This window comes from Balaenoptera borealis (genome assembly GCF_965194805.1).
Source record: "Balaenoptera borealis genome assembly, chromosome: 8".
Taxonomy (NCBI): Eukaryota; Metazoa; Chordata; class Mammalia; order Artiodactyla; family Balaenopteridae; genus Balaenoptera; species Balaenoptera borealis.
The window spans coordinates 94,081,020-94,103,295 of record NC_138865.1 but is presented as its reverse complement, the minus strand read 5'-3'; the positions used below and the strand labels follow the sequence as shown (position 1 = coordinate 94,103,295).

General features: G+C 38.4%; 1 long non-coding RNA gene across 1 annotated transcript in view; it reads left to right on the top strand.

The window, feature by feature from the left end:
• The first annotated feature begins 690 nt into the window (after positions 1-690).
• LOC309634314 overlaps positions 691-22,276 on the top strand; it is a 61,346-nt gene continuing 39,760 nt past the window's right edge. Inside the window, exon 1 of the long non-coding RNA XR_014247971.1 lies at positions 691-8,139. This is a non-coding gene — a long non-coding RNA (uncharacterized lncRNA). The remainder of the gene's footprint in view (positions 8,140-22,276) is intronic.

Genomic DNA, 22,276 nt, shown 5'->3' with positions numbered 1-22,276 from the left:
GGTTAAAGAAGCAGCTGATTCGGGGGCTCTGGCTCACTCAGGCTGGGGAAAGGCAGGGGTACAGATGCAAGAGGAGCCTGTGGCGGCAGAGGCCAGCATGATGTTGCACCAGCCTGAGGCGCGCCGTGCGTTCTCCTGGGGAAGTTGTCCCTGGATCGCGGGACCCTGGCAGTGGCAGGCTGCACAGGCTCCCGGGAGGGGCGGTGTGGATAGTGACCTGTGCTCGCACACAGGCTTCTTGGTGGCGGCAGCAGCAGCCTTAGCGTCTCATGCCCGTCTTTGGGGTCCGCGGTGATAGCCGAGGCTCGCGCCCGTCTCTGGAGCTCCTTTAAGCAGTGCTCTGAATCCCCTCTCCTCGCGCACCAGGAAACAAAGAGGCAAGAAAAAGTCTCTTGCCTCTTCGGCAGCTCCAGACTTTCTCCCGGACTCCCTCCCGGCTAGCTGTGGTGCGCTAACCCCTTCAGGCTGTGTTCACGCCGCCAACCCCAGTCCTCTCCCTGCGATCCGACCGAAGCCCGAGCCTCAGCTCCCAGCCCCGCCTGCCCCAGCGGGTGAGCAGACAAGCCTCTCGGGCTGGTGAGTGCTGGTCGGCACCGATCCTCCGTGCGGGAATCTCTCCACTTTGCCCTCTGCACCCCTGTGGCTGCGCTCTCCTCCGTGGCTCCAAAGCTTTCCCCCTCCGCCACCCGCAGTCCCCGCCCGCGAAGGGGCTTCCTAGTATGTGGAAACCTTTCCTCCTTCACGGCTCCCTCCCACTGGTGCAGGTCTCATCCCTATTCTTTTGTCTCTGTTTTTTCTTTTTTCTTTTGCCCTACCCAAGTACGTGGGGAGTTTCTTGCCTTTTGGGAGGTCTGAGGTCTTCTGCCAGCGTTCAGTCGGTGTCTGTAGGAGTTGTTCCACATGTAGATGTATTTCTAATGTATTTGTGGGGAGGAAGGTGATCTCTGCGTCTTACTCTTCCGCCATCTTGAAGCTCCTCTGGAGTTTATTTTTAACGACTTTGGAAAGAGAACTAGCCATAGGACCAAAAAACCTGTGCTTAAATTTTTTCTGTATATTTACTACCTCGATGTCCTTGGTAAGTTATTTTCTGTATCATTTTTTCTCTATATATACATATTTGATAACTTTAGCTAATACATGTTGAAATTTACTATGTGCCATCTTATTTCACCTTCATAGCAATAAGCCAGTGATACAGATAGTAGCAATATTCATATTTTGAAAACTAGGAAACTGATGATTATGGCTGTTATAAATCTTCCCTTAGGTCATACACTAATAAATGGAAGAGCCAGTATTTGATTCGGTCTGTCTGAGATCAAAACCTGAGACTCCAACCCCTGTGTACTAGAATCAGAAGCTCACTATAATAGTAAATGGAATAATATATGGGGCAATGGCCAACATAACTGAAGCACTCAATCTAAAAGAAGAAGTTAGGGGCTTCCCTGGTGGTGCAGTGGTTGAGAATCTGCCTGCCAATGCAGGGGACACGGGTTCGAGCCCTTGTCTGGGAAGATCCCACATGCCGCAGAGCAACTAGGCCCGTGAGCCATGACTACTGACCCTGCGCGTCTGGAGCCTGTGCTCCGCAACAAGAGAGGCCACGATAGTGAGAGGCCCGTGCACCGCGATGAAGAGTGGCCCCCGCTTGCCACAACTAGAGAAAGCCCTCGCACAGAAACGAAGACCCAACACAGCCATAAATAAATAAATAAATTTTAAAAATTAAAAAAAAAAAATAAAAGAAGTTAGGAATCTTAGCCTGACTCCTCCACTGTGTGGGAAAAATAATATTTATTTCCTTTTAATGTAGATAATCAGAATTTAAACCCTCATCCTGCCTTGCCAGCCTGAAGAAGTTCACTCTGTTTCATGATTTGGGCTCAGTCTTTCTGGTGTGATACTAAAGTGTCTGGGTCCTATGCTGTGCCAAAGAATTGGAGCAGGCTCTTGTCTTGTTTTAGGACTTGGTCCTTACTAGTTACTACTGAGAAGTTCCTAGTTCTTCCCAGCTTTGCTGCTTCAGATCCAGTAGTTCTGAGATATTTGAGGCATAGAAATCTTTGTTGAGTCTGGGGGTTTCTACTGCCATTGTTCATTCATTTAATATTTATTAAGTATCCTTTAGTATGAAGCATCATCTTAGATATTGAGGAAAAGGCAGTAACAAGACAGATTTTCTGTTCTCTACCTCTCTTGGAATAATCACACAGCCTGTGGAATCTTGCCGCCTCTTAACAGGGTGCTGTCGAGTGGCACATAGATTCCAGCCAAGGGTAAATTTACCATGAAGGTAAAGAAGCTTGGGCTTCAGGGACCCTCACTTTCACAGTCCCTTCTAATACTTTAAGATGGGTCTTAAGAATGTGTATACAAGGTATTTTCTATTTTCTCTGTTTTGTTTTTTCAAAGGTAAGATATTTTAACTGAAATCAGTTAGATGGTTGTCTAACCTCCCTGTATTTTTATGATCAGGTCAAAGGGAAATTGAGTTTACTATTAACATTGCTAGATATGACAATATTATGGTGGTTATATAAAAAAATCTGTTCTTATTTATTGAGGGTGTGTATTGAATATTTATAGACAAAAAGTATGGAATATTTCCCCCAAAAGGAAAAGGGGATACAATTAAAGAAAAACTAAAATAATGTTTATAATTGTTGAAGCTGGGTAATGGATACATGAAGTTTCCTTATATTGTTCACTTTATTTTTGTGTATGTTTGTACATTTCCAAAATAAGTAGTTAAAAATTCCAAGACCCAGGATAAATCTGGGTGTGATTTATTTGATCATGTGTTTATTTGATTATGTGTTTTTCACATAACCTGGTAAGTCATTTAATGTGTAATTTCCAGTTTTTTATTCATTTTTCTCCCAGAAGTATTTAAATTATATCTTGGTCTTAATTTTCAAGAGTAGCACATTTGAGTCATAGGTTAAATCTTGGTTCTACTCAAAATGTTTATCATAATGTTTATCTCATCATATTTATCTATCTGTTTAGCTTGCATTCTTGTTTATCCAATTCCAGTTTATTTTCCATATTACTGATTTTTTTTCTGCAAGTCAATTCTATTGCTTATTAATTAATTTAATGAGTTCACTTTGCTTCTTAACCTATACTTCTCTCTACTGACCCTCACTTTTAGCTCTCAGTTCTTCTTTCATAAGGCAATATCTTCTTGTAACTTTTAAAATGAACCAATCAAACATCTTTTTATGTTAGAAACTGAAAGAGGTGTGTATGAAATAGTCCCCTTTTTTATGCCACAGTATCCCTTCAGAGGCTTCATAGGTACATGGGTGCATAATGCATCTCCTAAAGTAGGCAATGTTTCCCAAATATTTAATTTTCTTTTTGCTGAACATGTGGAGACCTACAAAAATCTCCTGTAACACTACTCCATGGAATCTCAATTTGGAAAATGTTGGCTAAACATTTTTAAAATTGTTTTTTTCTGCCCTCAGAAGATTATGGAAGGCAGAAGGTAAGTTCATACCTTGGATCTTGTATGTATTTTTACCATTACCCAGTTCAATAAAACATTACTTAGTGTCTGTAATGGACCAAGTCCTGTGCTGGCTCTAGGAATACAAAAACCAATACTTCTTCCCAACCCAAGATTAGTTCATGGGATCATAAACACGTAAACACAGGTATTCTGGCAACAGGGAAAGGAAGGTGAATAAAACTCTCGCTAATAGCACTGAACTAAGGGCTACAAAAAAATCCATTAACAGAAAGAAGACTTTTCAGGAGAGAAACCCAATTACTAAGTGGTTTATTTAAAAAAATAAAAGCCAAGTGTTCTCTTTATAAGTTAAGGGTTTTTTTATTTTGGTTTGGGTTTTTTGTTTTGGGGTTTCTGGTGGGGGGTAACCCTGAGGAAAAAGAAAACTAATCCTATTTTGCCAAAATGTTTCAAAATCTTTTAAAATGCATTAAAATAAATGGTTGAATTTAGGAAAAAAAACAGGTTATTTTGGTTCAGTACTAAACCTCTAAGATTTACTGAGAGAATGTTTAATATTAGAACAACTGTTTTGGTTCATTACATTTTTTAAGAGGTTCTTAACTTTAATCAGTGAGAACTCACTCAAGCTTCTAACTGCAAAAGCAGGCTATTTTAAGGTAATGTGACAACTTTAAAATTTGACAATTTTAAAGCTCGTTTTCACAAAATTTTTCATGGGTGCCCCAGAAATTTTGGATTTTCCTAATGAGATAATGTTTATAAATAGAAGACCATAAACTCTCTGGGATATAAGGACTAATAGAAATGAGTTTTAGAAATCTAAATTTGGTTTGTACTTAGGGTTTTGAGATTATTTTTTTAAAGCTAATGTTTGTTAAGAGCTTTATGGTTTAGTGTTTTCTTCTGTTCTATTTTGTAAACATTCTTATGTCAGTATCTCGAAAGAAATGATTAGAAAATATAACACCGTGTTAACATTCTTAATATGTCATGAGATATTACACATTGACAAGGAAGTGTTGAATGGTTCTATAGAAAAATAGACAAAAGATATAAAGAGAAAGTGCACAAACAAGTCAAAAATACAAATTGTCGATACATCTGTAAAAACCTGAAAAGCTGAACCTCAACAGTAACAACAGCAACAAAAAAGCATCTATTAAAATGGCAAGAACCAAAGAAAACATCACACGGGTCAAATCATTAAAAAAATAACAGTCCTCTTTTTGGTGAGAGTAAAATATGAATTCTGCTACAATTCTACTGAGTTTGCTAATTGGCATAGCCCTTCTGGAAAGGAGAGAGGTAAAATGTACCCCCCCACCAAATTCAAAAGCATTTATAGTCTCTGATTCATTAGTATCACTTCTGAGAATTCATTCTCAGGAAAATCTATTCATGGTGTTCAAGCATAATGTCTTTATAAAACACTTGTTACAGTTTGAGTTTTTTAAATGCTCATTGTTCCCATGTTACAGATGAGAAAGACAAAACCCAGAGATATTGACTTGTACAAAATCCCATAACTAGTCAGTGACAGGCCTGGATCAGACCTTTTAGATGTCAACTTCATAATTATTGCTCACGCTGAAAATATTTGTTTCAACAATTTTTTGGAAACTTCTCCATGCTATGCTCAATGTCAGGTTCTGGATGTACAACGTTATGTTTACTGAACATTTACTATGGACTAACTTCTTCATATGTGGATTATCTCATCTTATTCTTGAAACAAGCCTTTGGAGTTTCCAATGAGGAAGCTGAGTAACTCTCCAAGTGTCAGATAGCTGAGTTAACAAACCGGCCCAAGCAATCTTACTCCAGAATTCTCTCTCTTAACTATTACACTGAATTATCTCCCCAAGATAAACCACCCATAGATGCTGTCCTCAAAGAGCTCACAGCATAGTTTCAGAGAGACAGATTTGTTACCGTTAGGAATACATGACAAAAATACTGTGAGGACACAGTGGAGGAAACTAACATAACTATGTTTTGGTTCTGAGTGCTGATGGTGGTGGGTAGGAGGGTCCTCAGTACTATCGTCATTTGTAAGAATAATTTATATTTGAATTTGCAACCTCAGATAATCACATCCACTGTCTGAGAAGACTCTGTAACAAGATACGTATATTTTTACTTATTGATTGATTGAAAATTCTCTATGTGTTTTAATCCCCCTGTTTAAAAGAAAGCAAACCCACAAATGTTCATAGAAAAACAGTAAAATGAAATGCATTAAAATGTTAACAGGATCTATCTACTCTCACCAACAAAAGGATTGTTTTATTTTCTTTTCTATATGTCTCTATAGTTGCTTTGCTTTTGTAATCAGACAAATGCTATAATATTAGTTTATTTTTAACTTACACAATGAATATTAGTGTCAAACACTTAATTTGCAACCTCTTGGAGGTTATCTCATAGCCCAGCAAGTATTTAGCAAATATATGGGTGTTTAGAGGCAAAAGTCAGGGAGGTGCCATGTGTACTTTTGGTGATTTTCCAAATTCCAGCCTAGGATCCAACTTCATGTACTGGGTAAACGTGGACTTAATCAAAGCTTCAGAGTGCAGTGGCAGGACTGGCCACAGAAAGAGCACAGTAGCCATGGAGCTGAAGTGTTGGTTGTCAAACCAAATAAGAAAATGTATACAATTGCATTTGAAAACATGTAATTGTTATACAAATACAAGATATATTATCAAGGTTTGAAAGCATGAAAAGGAGTCTCATTAGCAGAAAATCCACCAAAGAAATACTGCTATCCAGAGTGTTCCTGGCTTTGATCCCAGCCATGGTATAACCACTGTTAGCCAGTGGTTTAGTAGATGCTCTCTTGAAGGTAAATTTTGGGTGAAGTAATTTTCAAGCTCAAATACAAAGAGCAAACATCAGTCGGAACTTCCTTATACTAAAGTGCTTAAGGGCATTGCTTATTTATTTGAGCCTCCTCACAATAGATTTTTGTTGTCATCACTACAAATGTGGGATAAGAGGCTTAGATAGGATAAATAACTTGCTCAAGGTCACAATCTTGTGAGTTGTAAAGCCAGGAACGAAACCCAAGCAGAATTTGACTCTTATGCATTACTGGGTGATTGGTTGCACTGAAGAAATAAATTATTAAACATTTGGAAATTTGATAATAACTTCTCCCATGTCTTTTACTTTTACTACCATCCGCCTAGCCCATAACAACTCTTCCAATAAACTGCATAACATATTTTTAAAATGCTAATTAATATATAGTTATCATTTAAAGTTTATGAGATAATTTGGCAGACTTAAACACACCCAGAAGTCCTAGAAAATGAGAATTAAGAGTCTCTGGTGTAGATAAAAGAGATAAACTAGCAGATAATACATTCCTTTATCCCCTCTTTATTATATAGTGTTTCGAATAGCTATATGTGATTTTGTAGTTTTTTTCAAGTATGCCCCCAAACTCAGTAATTCACAAGTTCTTCACTTCTCTATTATTCCACTTTGAACTTAGAAAATTTGATAACTCCCACTGTTTACTGAATCCAAATATGTCTACTATAATTTTAAAGGGAATAATTCTGCACCATTATCTCCATAGAGTGTTCCCTACTCTAGGAGTTGGGGAGGGGGGGAGTGTTAAAGAGAACAATGTGTACTTTCTAATTCTGATTATCACACTAATTATTAACATGAATGTGTAATTAATGCATAAGGTCAAAAGGAGAGTCTCTACCTCATCTTTGGCAGGTATAAGATATATAGAAGAGTATAAAGGTAGGAGAATCTCCTAGAGGTCATAGGTGTCCCTACTGGAGGTGTGCAAGTCCAACTTTAAGAAATACTGGTAGAAAGTTAAAAGGGGAATTCAGAAAGAATATGATGAAACAACATGGTATAGCGGAAATACGGGAGAATTTGTAGTTCAAAGATCAGGTTAAAGTTCCATCTCTGTAATGTATAAACTACGTTCCCTTGGGAAGTTTAATAAAAATTGCTATTCTTACCTAATCCCATAGGGATATTTTAAGAATTAAATGAGTTTATGCAGAATTCTTACACATGCTAGAACACAGTAGGCACCAAATACGTGAAAGCTTTCATATCCACTCTTAGATTACTAATTTGGGGACAATTATATTTACTGTTAAGGGTTATCATGAGAATTACATGAGTTTCTATGAAGATGAAGTTCGCCACTCTGTACCAGTCAAACTCTGGATGAATCTCTTTGTTCTTGGTTAAGCCTTTGTTGAAACATTAATTCATTTTTAAAACTCGGTTGCAGAATTTACACATTTTCACATGGCATTCTACCTATCCACTCCAGTGAATTTTCTATTCTCTTTACAATAAACAAGTTTCATTTTTATAATGTGACCTAAATACTAATAAATGTTATTTTGAGGGGGAAAAAAAAAAATCCTAGTTCTAGGAAAATATGGCCACAAGGGGGAGGTAGAAGAACTTGCTCAGGAGATCCAGCAGTGTTTTTCTTTGTTTAATTTCTCCTCCTTATTTTCCCCCTCACTTCCTCAGCTCTGTTTGGCATCTTGTACCTGTCTTGCAGGCTTCCTGATTCTCAAAATACCCTTATAGGCTCTATACTTGGAAAGTTTATCGAAGTCAACCACCTTTTGATATCAGAGTGATATCTGCAGGATGAGGTAAGTGGTGCCTTATTGACAATGCTGCCTTCAATTCCAAGTCTGTCCTTATGGATTGTAAAGCAATAACTGCTCACTGCAGCACTGTCCTAGTGTAGTTAATCACCGAGAAGGAATTCTCTGTGGACATGGTAAGATGGCTGTATGAGAGCTGGAACAATACCTATAAGGGAAGAGGTCCTTTTCAGGTCCTGCTCTCTCAGGGAAGTACTCATTTAGATTGCCTGCTTTTAGTTTATAGGATTTCTCTGGAATCTACCTGTTTTGTTACTACTAGGGGCTCTTTAAGAAAATGCTTTGTCTGCACTTGATTATAATTCAAGCTTTAGGCTACACAGATTTGATCAATTGTTTTTGACGTTACTTATTTAATAAGTATGTATTGTAGGCCATGTATATCATACATTCTTCTAGGCACTGGTTATGGACTCAAGTAAGGCAAAGGCTCTGCTCCTGAGGAACCTGTAGTGTAATTGGTTATTTTCTTCTGCTAATATTCGAACTGTATGGATATCTTTATATTCTAAAAGCTTCTGGTTCTCACTTCCTGCAGAGTTAAGTCCAAATCTCACAAAATGTAAGGCTCTATGGATTAGGGTCCTTGTAGGAAGATGGTACACTTCAAAGAAACTGTTTACAAAGGTGTGTGGGGGGAAGGGTAAGGAGGAATTCACACTTGATGGTTAAGCCTTAGCCTCTGTCCCTGAATTGGGAGAGACATGCAGCTGTAGGAGATGGTCACTTTGGTAGTTAAATGGCTGGGATTCAGCTTGGAAAGTAGGGAGCCAAGAAGACAAATGTCTCAATTTATCAATCATTCCTGCTGCCTCATAATCTCCTTCTGCTGCATCCACTGGCAGAACCTAATAGGAAGTCAGATGGTAAGAGAACATGGTATGTATGGTCCCCAAAATTTGTCCTCCTGGAACCCAGAGCAGGGTTGATTAAGGTGGAGTGTGCAGCGGGAAGGGGTCAAACAGAATATCCAGCACAAAGGCCACTTCAAATCTACTATATATTAACTTGCCATTTATTCTGGTTCTATCCTTCTATTTCCATTCCTATTTGCTACTATTCCAATTTTTATAAATGTAGATAACTCTGGAGCTAAAATTCTCTTTAACAGCAAGAGTTCAACATTAAATCAATAAATATTTTTAGAATGCATACTACATGCCAGACATATTTCTAGCAGCTGAAAATGATCTCTGTTCTTCTGGAGCTTTCCTTTGAGTGAGTGATGTCATTACAAAGAAGGTACAGTACAGTGTATGATAAGAGAAAGACACATCAGGCTAACTAATGTGTTATTAGGGGAATTCAGAAGGGTTTTCCAAACATAATAATGACTAAGCTTATTTGTGAAAGATGACACAAGAAGAAAGAGAATAGAAAAGAATGTTCCAGACAGAAATGAAAGTTTGAGCAAGGACCTGGAAATAGGAGAGAACACAAACCTTTTGTGAACTGCAGGCAGTTCATACTGCAGTGTGGAGCTGGAGGTGAAAGATGAGGCAGAGAAGTGAGCAGAGACAGAGCACAAAGGCCTTGGAAGCCATGTTTGGGAACTGGGCTCTTGGGTAATTGGGAGGCACTGAATATGCTCCGTTTTCTGCAAAAATCCTTGTCACAAAATGTTTGAGAGTTTTTCCTGAGAAAGGAGGCTGTTGGAGGGAAAACCAGAATTTCTCCAATATGTCCTGGTTCTGAAGCCCTTTGATCTGTGGTCGCTCCCTGTGTGGTTCCACTAACAGTCCACCAAGACTAAAGCAACCAGGATTAAAAACTGTCCCAATGTTGTCTTGGTGCTTTTTGCCATTACCAGTGGGTCACCTCTAATTCAGCATTGCTGAACTTTAATCCCTATGACAATAAAGACCTCCTCAGTGTTTGTCACTGCCTAGGCCGGTGAGTATCAGAGCATCAGCTTGTGGAGGTAAAGCCTCTATTCTCTGTAACCCCTGGCCCCCCTACTCCCCTTCCCTTGCCCCAGAGCTGGAAATCAGACTGTCTACATTTAAGTTCAGGCTCTGACTTAAAATCGTTTTGTGACATTCTTTCCAATTTTTCTGAAGCTCACTTTCTCATCTGTGAAATCTTGAGAATTCTAACTTTCGTATTGAAAATTCACTACAGGTTCTTTAAGGATGAAGTGAGAACAAATTTTTTTAAAAGGAGGGTTATAATATGTAAGCCCACTGCTGCCTGAGGTTCCCATGGTCTGGCTGTAGGGGCAGGTGCTTCTGGTCCTTAATACAAGGTACCATAGAAAGAAGCCTTCTGGGCTGAGGTCCATGGTGTTGGAAGGAGGTGGTAGGGAGGCAAGTAGGACAAGTTCAGGCACTGATTAAGTGGTGGGGCAAAGTCCTGGGGATGGGCATCGGAGCAAATCTAGTTGTTATGGTTCACGATGATTCTACCTCCTTGACAAATATTGTGACTCTGTCTTTAAATATTTTAGTAGGCAAGACTATCCTTGGGGAGGTAGGAAGCCGGCATAATCTCTGTGGCTTCCAGGTTATAGGAGGATAGCACATACATGGTTTGTGTCCCTGATGAATATTGGACGGATGTCTTGAAGTCCATGCTTCTGTTTCTGCAGAAGGAAGCTGAGTAGCGTCATGCTCTTTCCTGAGACTCTCAGAAATGAGCACAGATGTGCCAGTGGAATGCTTGCCTCCATCTTTGGTGCCTAAACTCAGAGGGCAGACAGCTAGGTTCAGTGCCAGGATTCCACCCTGGAACAGCAAACAACTTAGCCTCCGGACTGATCTCGAATATGCTACACCTGATCCCAAGGACAGTCCAGGATGCCAGCATCTCAGGAGACTATCTGATTACTTTTCCCAGTTGGAAGCAAAAGGATTAGTATAATTAATTCAGGGCTGCGGTTGAGGCTGGGGGAGGGTATGACCAAAGCAGATAAATGGGTATGCAAAGAGTGAGAGAACCGGTGCACTCAGTGGATCGGAAGCCATGGAGACATAGGCAAGTCAAGCAAGCACACAGGAAAGAGGTCTGGGTGAAATTCAGACCTAAATGCCGTTTCCCTCCCACATACCTTTTATAAGCTCTCTGGAAATTGATGGTCAGGCAAGCTGCTTCTTCTCACACGAGTAGAGACAGGATCAATGCTTGAATCTTGGTCCTGCATAGATGAGCAAGTAATTTAACATAACACTCATTTTCCTGACCTGTAAATATAATAATATTGCTGACTCAGCTATCTCAAAACGTTTTATGAACTTCAAATGATATTTATCTGATATTCATTTTTATCAAATATATAATAAAATCTCTCTCTCTCTATAGCACTATATGTGGAATCTCTCTATGCATCAAATATACGCTTGCTAATTTTAATTTTAAAAGATGATTTACTAATTGAAAAGTGCTGGAAAATTATAATATAAAGCTTGTGTGGGTCATTTATTCCCATTTGAAAAAAGCATTGCTATTTAATCAAAATCAAAATTATTATAATAATTTCAGATAAGGTAGCCTAAATTTTTACTCTTCATTTTGTGGTTATATTATTGCACATATTTGGTCTCCTAGTAATTTTTCCTGTAAGTGTTCAATTTTCCTTCACCATGTTGAAATCCCAATAGCAGGGAAAATGAGACAGTAAAGCTCAGGTCCACGTGAATCACAGCAAATGTCTTGAATTCTGGCGGTATAGTAGAATATAGTTTTCATTTCTGATTAATTCCAGTAGTCTTGCTTCATCTGCCGGTGCATAAACTTGAAATTGAACTCTACAGATATTACAGAGGTATGTTTTGCCCATTCATTCTTTCATTTATTCATTCCATAGATATCTACTGACTTAACCCCTTATGAGCTAGGCATTAGCTTGTTGCTGGTGATACAAATTAAAATCAGGCATAGTTTCCACTAGAGTCTATGTCCTAGTGGAGGAGATACCCACAGGGAAGAAGAAAGTTGTGATGTAGAATGATATCAGAAATGGAAGCTCAGGGCAATTTGGGAGCATGTTTTCTCACTCTCATAAATATATTTTTTTGACAGCAGAACCCTAACAATTTGATTGCATTTGAAAATTCTTTAAGAACTCCATAATCTGCTTGACAGAGAAAGAAATGCCTTGTATGTACAAATTACTATGTATACTGAAATATAGATTCCTTAGCATCAGAAGTCAAGACAAAGTTGATAATTTGTTTCAGACATTCTACTACCACCATAATTTTCTTGAATCATAATTTTGAGCTTTGTTTGTTTATTCTTATTTCTGTGAAACTTCTTTCATCCCCCCCCCCCCAACCCCAGTAATGTCTGTGGGGTTCCCATTTTTTGAGTCATTTAGAAATAATAATCACAATTTATTTTTTCAGGATGATTTCATAGAAGACAAAATTGTATCAACCACTGGAACAAAATAGTATCCTAGGTATTCTTTGTAATGTACCTTATAATCACTAATTTGCATATCAAATAACTTTTTCATATGTATCATTAACTCAGCAATACTTTAGACATTTCTTTTATTAATTTTTCCTGTTTCATTTATTCATTCATCAAAATTTATTGGCACAGCCATTCTGTGTGAGACCTCTGCTGGGAGATTTTATAAATATATTTTATATATATATATATATATATATATATATATATATATATATATATATATATATATATATATATATATATAAAACTGTATATACATGTGTACACGGTTGACCCTTGAACAATGCAGGGATTAGGGGCACTGCACAATTGAAAATCCAAGTATAACTTTACAGTTGGCCCTCAGTAAATGCCGTTCTGTGTTTGGATTCAACCAACTGTGGATCCTGTAGTACTGTAGTACGTATTCTTTGAAAAAAATCTGTGTATAAGTGGACCCATGCATTTCAAACTCTTGTTGTTCAAGAGTCAACTGTATACACATGCCTTCAAGTACCTGCCTTCAAATAATAGTCTAGTGGCATAAACAGACAAGATCACAGGAGAGGAAATTTTACCTTTGCTAAGTGCGAAATGAATTAGATGGTTCATTTAAAAAAAAAATAAGGTAGTGAGAGAAGATTCAGAATTCCAGAGATATATGTTAATCAAATGAATTTGTCAAAAGCTACACCTAATATAGCATAATCAGATATTACATATGAGCAGTAAGGACTTCCTTTTGCTTTAAGAAAGGAAGGGTTAAAAAGAAGATTTGTCTACAGGCAAGCTAATTTACAACTTTTCTTAGTTGAGGCACTGAGAGTCAAGCTCCCACTAGGCTCTAATAGAAATACTATGAAGTAAAAGGCATTCAAAAACTTTTTTGGATACAGAACTGTACAATATCTCACATTTTTTGATTTTTTTCCTTATTGTTAATTACATAAATTATTTCTTGAAATGGAATTGCCCAAACCCGGGGGTACCATGTTCTTCTAGTTACAATTTTGTGGTGTAGCTTTGTAGTTGAAAAAGGAGTTATGTGACAAATGGCCAAAAGGTCACCAGGGCCTGTGCATTCAATTGCTCAAGGGTCCCTTGGCACACTGGCTTAAAGAGGAAAATAGGCTTATACTGAAAATAAAAGAAACTGATAGAAATACCATGTCCCTAGTGTTCCAAAACAGGTGCTTTTTTAACTCCACAATATGTGGAAGTCCTCAGAGCCATGTCAATGCTGAGCGCCTTCATTTTCTTTTCTTAAGACTCCTATATACATCTAGACGTTATACAAGTAAAACACGACCAAAAAAACAAAAAACAAAAAAAAGCAAAAAATCAAAACTAAACAAAACCTCTACGAATTTGTGATATTGTGATTTATAAGAAACATATATTGGTCATTCAGATGACCAAAATATATTTCTCACTGTTTCTAAATTCCTTGAAATTTGCTGTGATAAGAGCAATAACGATGTCTTTTGTTATGTTAATAAGGTGACTTCTGGAAAGCCCTTAGGTACCCTAAGGATGGGGGGATCTGACTGCCAGAAGAACCAACCAGTGATTAGAGGGTTGGAACTTTTGGTCACCTCTGGGGAGGGAAGAGAGACTGGAGATTGAGTTCAATTGCCAATGGCCAGTGGTTTAATGGATAATGTCTATGTAATGAGCCCTCCATAGAACCCCCAAAGGACAGGGTTTGGAGAGCTTCTGGGTTGGTGAACACTTGGAGATTTGGGGATAGTGGCATGCTCAGAGAGAACCTGGAAGTTCCATGCCCTTTCCCCATCCCTTGCTTGATGCATCTCTTTCATCTCACTGTGTCTGAGTTATATCCTTTTATAATAAACAAGCAACCTAGTGAGTAAATGGGTTTCCTGAGCTCTGTGAGCCACTCCAGCAAATTAATTGAACCCAAGGAGGGAGTCTTGGGACCCTCTGATTTATAGCCAGTTGGTCAGAAGTATAGGTAACATCCTGGATTTATAACTGACATCGGAAGCAAGGGAGGGAGAGCAGTCTTGTAGGACTGAACCCTTAACCTGTGGAATCTGACACTATCTTTGGGTAGATAGTGTCAGAATTGAGTTGAATTGTAGGACACTCAGTTGATGTCAGAGAATTTGCTTGACTGGGTGGGAGTGGGGTGGAAGAGGAGTGGTTAACCTCATCCTCATGAATTAAAATTTGGATCTGGACACTTTTAGAGTCCAAATCACTTATAAACCTTTAAAGCATATGTATGCATAAGTTATTCTGTCACTTTTGTGCCTTCTCTCATTAGCCCTCTTCAGAGTTAAGTCTTCCTGTAATAACATTGTCCCTGCCCTGGTATAGCTTACCTCTAGTGTAATACCCACGCCCTGTGTTGATTGCTGCTATCATAGCACTAATTGTTGGAGTGGTTCTGCAGATGCATGAGAAAGAAACATAATTACTTAGGTTTATGTTAGAAATTGTTAAATTATTTCTATCTGTAGGGTTTATGTGTTTTACTTATTTAATGTCTAGAGGTCTTTAAGATGCTTAAGATAAGAAGAGAAGGAACAACAGGAATAGTTTCAGACTGTGTTGATGACACCGAGTATTCTGGGACAACTCTTGGCTCACAGAAAAATCAGAAATCATAAATAACCTTATATTCACCCAGGAAATTTCTACATATAATTTAAAACTCATTTTTACTAAAAAACTCATCAAATTGTGGAAAATGTCTTTACAATAATAATTACTTCACTAACAAGTACTTTTCAATTACTTAGTTTTCCAGCCAGTAAAACAGCCAAATCATTATGGTATATTCTTTCAAGCAGTTGCAAAAGTAAATAGGTTTACCTCACTCTCTTAACAAATTGTTCTTATGTTTAGAATATATTAAAAAGTGTTGGTTGGTGAGATCTCTAAGGGAACTATTTGGTTTCCCCTTTTTGACTCAAATAGATTTGGCCATATCTGCAGCACAGCACTTTTCTAAATGTACTTCTAAATATGAGAGATTTTTTCCCAAGAAGGTTTTTTTTTTTTTTAAACATCTTTATTGAAGTATAATTGCTTTACAATGGTGTGTTAGCTTCTGCTTTATAACAAAGTGAATCAGTTATACATATACAATATGTTCCCATATCTCTTCCCTCTTGCATCTCCCTCCCTCCCTCCCTCCCTCCCCATCCCACCCCTCTAGGTGGTCACAAAGCACCGAGCTGATCTCCCTGTGCTATGCGGCTGCTTCCCACTAGCTATCTATTTTACATTTGGTAGTGTATATATGTCCATGACACTCTCTCACCCTGTCACATCTCACCCCACCCCCTCCCCATATCCTCAAGTCCATTCTCTAGTAGGTCTGTGTTTTGAAACTGATCTTGAAGGCAGTATCAGACAATTTTTCATTTGTTTCTTTGTTCGGGTTTTTTTGTTTGTTTGTTTTGCTCCTAGTCAAGACATTTCTTTTTAGCTCCAAAATTTCTGATGATTTTTCCTTCAAAATTTGCATGCTTGGCTTTTAAATGTTGCTGAAAAAGTGTTTCATGCAGTAATTGTTCAGTTTCTTTTTTTCACACAACAGATCCTGGAATTTAGTCTCATTTGCATCTCCCCAATAATAAAGCCTATACTTTAAATAAATATCTCAGTACATCCTGTGTTTTTTTATGTTGATGACTGTTGCTTAGTACCGAGTCACTAATCCTGGCTGAGAAGTAATATCATCTTTGCTTTCAAGTTTTTGTTTTGTTTTTGGGTTTTTTGTTTTTTTGTGGGATGCCTCAGGGACTCGACAAAAATGGCAAGTTTTCTAATCTGTTGCTACAAATAAAATGTCCTACTTTCCAAACTTTCATGATGAAAATTATAAGCTTGGCTGTCTGAGAAGAGCAAGGTTCTGCTGACTTGTATGCACAGGTGTGTGGTGAAACTTCTTAGGAATACAGAACACAAAACTTATTTTATCCCAAATTCTAAATAAAATGTTTTCTTCTTGAAAATGTACCATGCTACACAGATGTAGAAAACAAATTTATGGTTACCAGGGAATAAGCGGGGGAGGGATAAATTGGGAGATTGGGATTGACAATATACACTACAATATATATAATAGATAACTAATAAGAACCTACTGTATAGCACAGGGAACTCTACTCAATACTCTGTAATGGCCTATATGGGAAAAGACTCTATAAAAAGAGTAGATATATGTATATGTATAACTGATTCACTTTGCTGTACCCCTGAAACTAACACAACATTGTAAATCAACTATACTACAACAAAAATTTTAAAAAGAATGCACCATGCTTATCTGGTGCCTTCACTCATACCCCAGCACACCGTCTGCTAGGTGGTGAGTGTATCCTGCTGAGAAGCCTGGTTTACCTTCCTGCCCCAATCTGGCCCTAACCACAGGGAACTTCTCAAACTGCAATTAAAGTGATTTTTTTCTCTTAATTATAACTCTTATAATATCACTCTGCTGCTTAAAATACTTAAAAGGGGTTCTGCTATCTCTGTTTACCTCCAGAATATAAGTCAAAACTCTGAAACCAAGTTTACAAAGCTTTTGATGGTCCATCACAAACAGGTTCATGCCTGCCTCTGCAGCCTCCGAAGTTACCATTTATCTCCCCACATACATTCTAAACTTTTCTCAGTTCCCTGAATTTGTCACATTCTTTTCCTTTGGATCCTTGCCTGTGCTATTCCCTCTGGCCAAATCACTGTCCCAGAACTTCATACTCCCCTCCTTTCTTGGTTAATTCCGCTTTATCCTTCAGATAAAGACTTCCCCACCTTACCAAGTTTAGGTCAGTTTCTCTCAGAAACGAACATGCAAACAATCTCTACTTCCCTATCATAGCACTTGCCACATTATTTTGATTTCCTGGTTGTTTGTTCTTCCTGTGATCTTCCAAAGGCAGAGACGAACTGTCTTTTTTCTGCTTTATTTTTAGTCTTTAACATAGTGCCTTGCAAATGATTGGGATTCTGTAAAAATTAGTTGAAGTAGTGAATGGCCAATGTAATAGGCAACCACCAGTCGAAAGTCAATCAAGAGACAACATTACAAGAGGAACAGCATATCTTTCCCAAGGCTTTAAATTTTACAATGTGCTTTCCATTCTATGATTTGTCCCTCTTCCTCTCCTGCCACCCAGATGAGGCCAAAGAGTACATATCTCTTTAGAGGTGCACAAAAGGACTCTGATGTGAGGTGGGTTGGACAGGAGATAATAATCTTTCCTGATGCACATGCACACTCCCAAGGGGGCTTTTGTAATACTTCTTACTCTATATTGTAATAATTCTTTCCTCTAATAGTCTGTAAGGATTTTAAGAGCAGCAAGCTTGTCTGATTTCCAGTGTTGAACCTTGAGTCTAGCATATAGTACTAGAGTTTATCATATAGTACATTTAATGAATGAAAATCAATTTCATCCTATGGAAACCTTGGCCTCAGAAACAGAATAACATATTTGAAGTTCACAACTACTAAATTGTTGTGGAGGCATGAAAGGCATAGAAATCAGAATTTTTGACTCAGAATTTGATCATATTCAGAATTTTTGATTCAGTTAAATAATTATTTAATAGTAATCTGACTCTATGTTAAAAGACACACCAGACTGGCAAAAACTGTCTAATAAATTCCATGCTTCTAATCAGTAAAAGAGGCAACCAGTAGGTAGAGGAACACAGACCTCAACTTCTCTAAAGGTGATGTCAGGGCAAAGTGTAATACAGAAGAGAGACAAGTAACCAGGCAGCCTCCTTTCTGAGTCTGAACCATGGGCTCATCTTCATTATGGTGGACAATTTTATTCCATCTCTCTTTCTCTCTTTTAAATTTCTCATTGAGGTAAAACATATATAAACAAATGAACACAAATCAAAAGAATAGTACCAGCACCCCAAATGCGCCCCACTGCACCCCCTCTCAATGACTGCCCCCTTCCTTCCATTCTACTTTCCATCCCTTTTCCAGATGTGTTGCTAGTATACAAGGCATATAAGGAAGAAATGTCATCATCTCTGGAAAGAGGGCTCTCACAATCTATTAGAAGAGGCAATTTTATTCTAATAGATATGAGACCACGCACTAAGAGGCTGGCAATGTGAGCAAATTAAGAAAACTCAAAAGAGGGTATCTTTTGTGGACTGAGATGGGGGAAACAAAAGTCTTCAAAGAGGAGGTGAAAATTTAAAGAGAGTTTTGAAAATTAGTTTCCCAGGTTGGAAAACGGAGAAAAGTAGAGTACCCCAGCCAGAAGAAAATATCATCATGGTGAAAGGAAAGGGACTAGCTATTTGAGTGAAGGCTGGTAGTCTAATGTGATGTGGTTAGAGCAGCAGGTTTCAATCTTGGTTGTGATCAAAATCACCTGTTAGGCTGTTCGTGGGCTACACACTAGATCTACAGAATCATGTACTCCAGGGATACAGGGATAAGACCTACATGTGTGGGTTATTTACCAAGCCTCACAGTTATTTTGGTTTGCAGACAAGATTGTGAATGACTGCACTGGAAGACAAAGTACCTTAAAGAATGTGAAGTACTATGTAGATGGCGGGTCAGGGTAGATTGGAAAGTTTGAATGCTAAGGTATATATTTTGGCTGTATTCTTTATTGTTTCCTAAACATGCCTAATCATAAGAATTCCAAGGATACTGGTAAAAAATCAGCTTTCTTGACCCCACTCCAAACCTACCAAATAAGAATTGACAAGGGAGGGGCCTGGAGATTTCTCTTCCTCCCTTCCTCCCTTCCCTCCCTCCCTCCCTCTTTCCTTCCTTCCTTCCTTCCTTCCATCCTGTCTTTTTTCTGTTATAAACTGCATGTTTGTGTCCCTCCCCCCACCATATTTATATTTTGAAAGCCTAATCCCCAATGTAATTTTATTTGGAGATGGGGGTCTTTGAGAGATAGTGTTCATGATGGGATTAGTGCCCTCGTAAGAAGAGAGAGCTTGCTTCTCTCACTCTCTGCCATGTAAAGACACAATGAGAAGATGGCCACCTGCAAACCAGGAATAGGTCTCTCACTAGGAACCAAATCTGCTAGCACCTTGATCTTGGACATCTCAGCCTCCAGAACTGTGAGAACAAATATTTGTTGTTTAAGCCAACCAGTCTATGGCAATTTGTTATAGTAATTTGTTATAGCAGCCTGAGTAAAACTCTCCCTTCCTTCCTTCCTTTTTCTCTATATTTCCCTGTCTTTCAAAAGAACTCAGGCAATTTTCATGATTACTGACATGGGAAACTTTTTGCATTTCAGCCAGTTGGGAGTCATTTAGACTTTATCAGAGTCAGATCTTTCATAAAGATCATCCTGGTAGAAATTCATTTCTTGAGGAAAAGAAAGATTTAAATGAGGGAGAGGAAATAAAGGCTTGTTATATAATTTGGGGGCTAGCTGATTAGGGGGTATCTTAGTCTTTAGTGTGAGACTATGTCCAACACATACTTGGTGCTCAGAAATGTGTTAATGTACTGTTTTAAAGGGCATTTTAATAGGTGAAATAATGAGGATGTGGTGAGCATTTGAATATGGGGTGGGGAAGAAAAAGCACTGAGAACGATTTGGAGATTTCTAGCATGAAATGTTTGATGAGTGGTAATGCCATGCAATGAGACCTAATTGAGTGTTACTTCTTAGATTCAAACTTAAGAAATAGACTGTTCCTTAAAAAAAAGTTATCAGCAAATGACTTTGAACACCACAGAACCTCATATAATTCCTCTCCCCTCTTTATACTTCTGTCAAGTCATAGCCATACCTCCAACACAAATCTCATACTCACACAAGTGATGTGTACTTGCATGGAATAACGGGTTGTGCATTTAAGGTCCACACCTTAGACTGGCAAAGTCAATTTTCACACCCGTCAGATCCTCTCCCTTTTGCTCCACTCTCCTTCCTTACTCAGAGCAACTATTTTTTCCTCTATAATAGCTTTCGTACATAAAAAAGAGAGAGCATGGCTGACTGAAATGACGGCTGTCTGATTTTGTTACAGTATCTGCTGCAAAATTCTGAGTGAGCGGTGTAACTTGGTGCTAGAATTTGAAACAGAAGGGCAAAACTCTAATTGAATCTAATCTTCAAATAACCAGAGTAATAAAGGAGAAATAAGGGTGGAATTTCATAGAAGTTCAATTTGAGAACTCTTGTAGCTGCTCAATTTGAGAACTCCACATAACAATTACCTGTATATTAACTGATCATAGGTGAGTCTTGATTTTCACCTCAGTGAACATTTTTCTGGCAATAAAACAAGCAGTACTTTCTTCCTTATTACGGTAAAACTGCCACTGGGCTTCATTTAATAAGAATTAACTGTGAATAAATTACAGCATCAAATTATGTACCATGACATAACTTGGTGTGAAAAATCTAGGCAGCTGCAAGACCCCATGAAGTTAATTCAAGCTGAGCTCAGTAGAAAAACCCTTAATTACTTCCTGGAACCTGTGGATCTATTTTCAGTTCCTGGTGTCATTGGGATCACAGTTTAGATGAATTACCAGCAAATGCTCATGAAAGGCATCAGTGGGAATGCACTACAGAAATGGGGGTCAACTTTTTTTTATTCTTGGATTTGCCTCTGGCTTTTATTACTAAGTGTGCCTCTACAGATTGTTTGAGAAATCACAGCTGGATTTAGAAGAATCTAGATTTTATATTTGGAAGGAAACATATACTCATTAAGTTCTACCTCCCACAAAGAATAAGCTTCCCTCCTTTGTCATTTCTGACAAATGGTCAACCTCTGCTTATAATAGCTCTATGAGCAGGGCTTATTACCTCCCAAAGCAGCTTATTCTTATGATAGGACAAAGTTTTAGAAATTGTAGTCAAAATCTATCTGATTTTGGTAGTCTTTCTGGGTCTATTTCTGTGAATGGGAATAGAGTTTCCCAAATTTGTGTGATTAATATCACCCTTTGCACTTGCTAAATCTATAAATTACCTGGCCTTTTCCCTTGGGAAATTCTGAACCAGAAAGTCTGAGTTTGGTTCTGGGAATCTGTATTTTATCACACACATCATGTGATTATTGCTCTCAGATAAGTTTGGGAAACACTTCTCTAATCACATCGCAGACACAAAGAATCACCTGGGGATCTTGTTAAAAATGCAGATTCTAGTTTAATGAGTCTGGGGTGAGACCTGAGATTCTGCATTTCTAAGGAGCTCCCAGGTGATGCCAATTCTGCTGGTAGGTGGACCACACATTGAGTCTCAAGACTCGAATAATGTCAAACATTTCTTTTAAGATGATGGTTCTTAATATATATATATATATATATTTTTTTTTTAATATATTTATTTATTTTGGGCTGCATTGGTCTTTGTTGCTGCACGCGGGCTTTCTCTAGTTGTGGTGAGTGGGGGCTACTCTTTGTTGAGGTGTGCAGGCTTCTCATTGCTGTAGCTTCTCTTTCTGTGGAGCATGGGCTCTAGGCGCACAGGCTTCAGCAGTTCTGGCGTGCAGGCTTCAGTAGTTGTGGCTCGCAGGCTCTAGAGCACAGGCTCAGTAGTTGTGGCGCACGGGCTTAGTTGCTCCGCGGCATGTGGGATCTTCCCGGACCGGGTCTCAAACCCATGTCCCCTGCATTGGCAGGCGGATTCTTAACCACTGCGCCACCAGGGAAGTCCCCTTAATATATTATTGAAGACAGCAATTTCTCCTTAACTTCTATTTCTCTAATCACCAAGCTAAA